The sequence below is a fragment of the Callospermophilus lateralis genome, unplaced genomic scaffold, assembly GCF_048772815.1.
Source record: "Callospermophilus lateralis isolate mCalLat2 unplaced genomic scaffold, mCalLat2.hap1 Scaffold_9877, whole genome shotgun sequence".
NCBI lineage: Eukaryota > Metazoa > Chordata > Mammalia > Rodentia > Sciuridae > Callospermophilus > Callospermophilus lateralis.
Window position 1 is genome coordinate 10001 of NW_027518076.1, and position 5000 is coordinate 15000.

At 60.1% G+C, this 5000-nt stretch overlaps 1 non-coding gene across 1 annotated transcript; it reads right to left on the reverse strand.

Annotated features, from left to right (window-relative positions):
* Positions 1 to 2075: 2075 nt before the first annotated feature.
* Positions 2076 to 2169, reverse strand: Trnay-gua (transfer RNA tyrosine (anticodon GUA)). Its single transcript has 2 exons — positions 2133 to 2169; positions 2076 to 2111 (listed from the first exon to the last, which is right to left on the reverse strand). It is a non-coding gene; the product is annotated as a tRNA-Tyr (tRNA).
* Positions 2170 to 5000: the final 2831 nt, after the last annotated feature.

Below are 5000 nucleotides of genomic sequence, written 5' to 3' on the forward strand. Positions count from 1 at the left end.
CTCACCCTGGCACTCCGACTGTTGCTGCCACTGGCACTTGATCTCTTTCGCTTACAGGTACCCACACAGTGTTGGAGGGAGGGGTGCCTGCAAAGAGAGCCAGGCCTCTAAGGAGCCCTCCATGGGAAGAGAGGAACAACCCCTTCAGTCCTTCAGTTTCACATACCCCACCCCTGCCATTCTTGCAGGATCCCTCCCTCCCTCTCTCCCTCCCTCCCTCGCCCTCTCTCTCTCTCTCTATCCCTCCCTCCCTCCCTCTCTATCTCTCTCTCTGTCTCTCTCTGTCTCTCTCTGTCTCTCTGTCTCTCTCTCTCTCTCTCTCTCTCTCTCACACACACACACACACACACACAAACACACACACATACACACACAGAGACATACACAAATACCTGCACTCCATGAAAGCATTCAAGCGCCCAGGGCAATGCAGGTCTAATGCTGTCCCCTTTCCTTTCCATTTCTAGGCTGCATTGAGCTGCCCTCCCATGCAGGTTCCAGTGACTGTCCATTCTGTGACTGGATTTCTCTGCACATCAAGCTGTGGACATCTCTTCTTGGGAAAGGCTGAGATCAAGGGACACTCTGGGCTGTTGCTCTGGCAGCCCACACCCCATCCCCTCCTGATTCTCCAAAGCCCAGCCCATTGCCTCCTGCACACTCTCTGGCTGGTCCACAGCATCTTCTTGCTAGGTTCTATTTCCAACTGGGCGCTCAAGCCATCAAGCAGCTCACACCCCAGTGGTCTGTGTAAGGGGGGTGGGATTCCGTGCCCTTTGCCAGACAATAGCAGCTGCCCAAGGTCACTTGGCTGCCTGCCTAGGAACCACCAGCTCCCACTCCTGGGGGGGCGGGGGGTCCTGAGTTCTGGCCTGACTTGGCTTTTACTCTCACTCCCCCTCAGCTCACCCCAGGCAGGGTGATAGCAACAGGTAGGTGCTTTGGGTACCTTCCCGAGGTGAAGAGCAGAACCTGGCGTGAGCTGGCTCTTCCAGGAGGACCACTGAGTCCTGCTGCGGCTCCAACCCTATTCCTTAAAGTTCACGAAAGGTGAGGCTGGTGGCATGTGGGCGGGATGGGCACATCCCACTCTTCAGCCCCAAGGGAAAACAGAACACAGGCCACCGCCACCGCCACCAGGGCACCATGTCACTTAACCAAGCTGGGATGGACATTTCCCTCCCTTGTCCATCCATGCATTCCTCACCAATAGACAGAGAAAGAGAGGAACAGAGACAGGGGTCAGCGTGGGGGACAGAAATGAAGGCGGGGAGGTGGTGAAAGACAGACAGAGACAGAGACAGAGACCCAGGCAGAGGCAGCGATTGATTGCCTGTGGCTGGAGAGATGGAGGAGAGTGAGGGAGGAGAGGAGAGAGGTGGCAGGGCATCATGGAAAGGAAAGAAGATGAAAGAGAGAGGTAGAGGCAGACAGAAAGTGAGAAAGATGGAGAGGGGCAGACGTGGGGTGGGGGCATGTGGCCAGTGGCTGGGGGCCCTGGCCCAGTTGTGGAGAGGGATGGAGCCTGGCGATCTCAGGGAGGATGCCAGGGTGATCGCTGAGCAACACATCCATGGCTCTGGACATTTCGCCTTTCCCAAGAGGCAAGTCCATGATGATCCAGGTGGGAAGGGCTGGGTGGCAGGGAAGCCTGCCTGTGTGTTGTCAAGAATCTCGGGCGCTGAGGCGCTGGAGGAGTGCCCTGTGGTTGAAAGTGCAGGAGCGGTGGGGGTGTGGCAGGGGCGGCAGCGGCTGCGGAGGCGGCGGCGTCAGGGGCCAGGGATAGGGGTGTGGTATGTGGGGGCACGAGTGGTGGGTGGCATGGGTGAGGCGACCTGAGAGCAGGAACCCCTGCGGGCAGCCAGCGAAGAATGGGCCTTCCCAGGACTGGTGCCTGGCGTTGGCGGGCAGCAGCAGGCAGGACAGCTCCTGGGGAGCGCGGGGGAGTTGGGGGCCAAGATGCAAGGGTTGGCGGTGGAAGAGGTGGGCGGTCTGGAGAGGCTCTGCCTGCTCTGGGCTCAGAAGGCAGGATGAGGCTTGCAGGGGCTTGCGTGTGCGCAAAAGCGTGGGGCACTTCCTTCGAGCCGGAATCGAACCAGCGACCTAAGGATGTCCACAGCTGTCTGTTGAGTCTACAGTCCTCCGCTCTACCAGCTGAGCTATCGAAGGGTGCACACCGGCGGGCCGGGTCCTCTGCCTTTGTGCAGATGGCGGAGGAGAGCTGGCAGGTCCTGTCCGGGGGTGGGGTCCCATTACAACTGTCCGCCTTCCACCCCAGGGAGCCCTCCCTGCCCCGCCCTGCCCTGCCCAGACAGGCTCAGTCCTTGCCTTCAGGGCCCAGGACCAACACACACACACACACACACACACACACACACACACACAACCAAACACTTAAATGCGCACACACCCCTTCGGCATGGGAGCCCCTGGTATCCAGCGGAAGCCTGGCATGCCCCGCCAACTGGTGCGGCCTTGGCCGGGCGGCGACCACCAAGACGCGCATCCCAGGGCGCGCAGGGCTCTCTCCTCTAGTGCTCTGGCCCTCTTGCCCCTATGCCAAACCTCTGCGTCCCGCCTTGGGCCGGGGTCTAGGAGGATGGCACTAAGGCGGCCTGAGAGGGCCAGGAGCCCGGCACCAGGTGGAGAATGACCCAGGGGAAGGTTGCCTTGTCCACGCCCCTCCCCGCCGGCACCGGGAAGGTGGGGGTGTGGATACCCACAGGGGTGCGGGTTGGTAATGGAGGAGAACCAGATGGCACACGGGGAGGCGGCTGCGCAACTAGCACAGCCACAGTCCCCCGCGGCAGTGTCTGGTGGACACCTGGATCCCATCCGACCCTACCAGCCTGGCCCCTGAAGCCCCGGTCCGGGTTCCAGGTCCCCGTGCCCCAGCGGACACGCCCTGCTCCCCACAGCCGCTCCCTCTTTGGTGCCTTCAGACCTCCTGCACACCACACGGGTGGCGGAAAGGACAGAGGGTTAGGGGAAGTGGCAGCCTCGCGTGCCCCGTCCAGGCCTTGCACAAGCACCAGAGATACTTGTGCCAGGGAGCCAGCCCGGCCAGGGCCCAGGAGGCCCCGGCTTCCTGCCTCTCCTCACCAAATAACTCCACCTGGTCCTGGGCGCTTCCGGGAAAGGACAAAGGGACACAACAGAGGCGGACCTGCTTCCTGACCCCGGAAGCAAGTCTTCTCCCACCCAGATGGGATCCCAATTCCGGTGTGCCCTAAATCCTGGCCCTAAATCGCCTCCCTCTCCCAGCCGCTCAGCCCAGATTCCCCGTGGAGGCCCAGGCAGACCCCTCTGCAGTGACCCAACCCCCCCAGTTTCTTGGGGCTCAGGGGGCGGAGAGGGCGTGCTCGCCCAGGCAGAACCCTCAAACCTTTCCTCACGCACCAACCCCACACCAAACCCACTCCCACCGGGACAGGGGAAGGGCCCAGCTGCAGGGGCTTCCCAAAACCTAGTGCTGCTGCTCAGCTGCTCAGCTGGCCGGGCAGCAAGAGCAGCCTCCAGGGACCCCCTTTCCTCACACCAAAGCAACAGATCCGGGTGCCAGGACCCAGGGGACAAAGCCCAGGGGGGATACCCAAAGGGCCATTCCTTCTCATTTTGGACCCCACTGCTGGTCTCTGTACATGGGGTCACTCAAGTTAGGGGGCTCTCTCTGGCCGCACAACTCTTTTCTCCACCCGAAGCCCAGTCTCACCCTGGCACTCCGACTGTTGCTGCCACTGGCACTTGATCTCTTTCGCTTACAGGTACCCACACAGTGTTGGAGGGAGGGGTGCCTGCAAAGAGAGCCAGGCCTCTAAGGAGCCCTCCATGGGAAGAGAGGAACAACCCCTTCAGTCCTTCAGTTTCACATACCCCACCCCTGCCATTCTTGCAGGATCCCTCCCTCCCTCTCTCCCTCCCTCCCTCGCCCTCTCTCTCTCTCTCTATCCCTCCCTCCCTCCCTCTCTATCTCTCTCTCTGTCTCTCTCTGTCTCTCTCTGTCTCTCTGTCTCTCTCTCTCTCTCTCTCTCTCTCTCACACACACACACACACACACACAAACACACACACATACACACACAGAGACATACACAAATACCTGCACTCCATGAAAGCATTCAAGCGCCCAGGGCAATGCAGGTCTAATGCTGTCCCCTTTCCTTTCCATTTCTAGGCTGCATTGAGCTGCCCTCCCATGCAGGTTCCAGTGACTGTCCATTCTGTGACTGGATTTCTCTGCACATCAAGCTGTGGACATCTCTTCTTGGGAAAGGCTGAGATCAAGGGACACTCTGGGCTGTTGCTCTGGCAGCCCACACCCCATCCCCTCCTGATTCTCCAAAGCCCAGCCCATTGCCTCCTGCACACTCTCTGGCTGGTCCACAGCATCTTCTTGCTAGGTTCTATTTCCAACTGGGCGCTCAAGCCATCAAGCAGCTCACACCCCAGTGGTCTGTGTAAGGGGGGTGGGATTCCGTGCCCTTTGCCAGACAATAGCAGCTGCCCAAGGTCACTTGGCTGCCTGCCTAGGAACCACCAGCTCCCACTCCTGGGGGGGCGGGGGGTCCTGAGTTCTGGCCTGACTTGGCTTTTACTCTCACTCCCCCTCAGCTCACCCCAGGCAGGGTGATAGCAACAGGTAGGTGCTTTGGGTACCTTCCCGAGGTGAAGAGCAGAACCTGGCGTGAGCTGGCTCTTCCAGGAGGACCACTGAGTCCTGCTGCGGCTCCAACCCTATTCCTTAAAGTTCACGAAAGGTGAGGCTGGTGGCATGTGGGCGGGATGGGCACATCCCACTCTTCAGCCCCAAGGGAAAACAGAACACAGGCCACCGCCACCGCCACCAGGGCACCATGTCACTTAACCAAGCTGGGATGGACATTTCCCTCCCTTGTCCATCCATGCATTCCTCACCAATAGACAGAGAAAGAGAGGAACAGAGACAGGGGTCAGCGTGGGGGACAGAAATGAAGGCGGGGAGGTGGTGAAAGACAGACAGA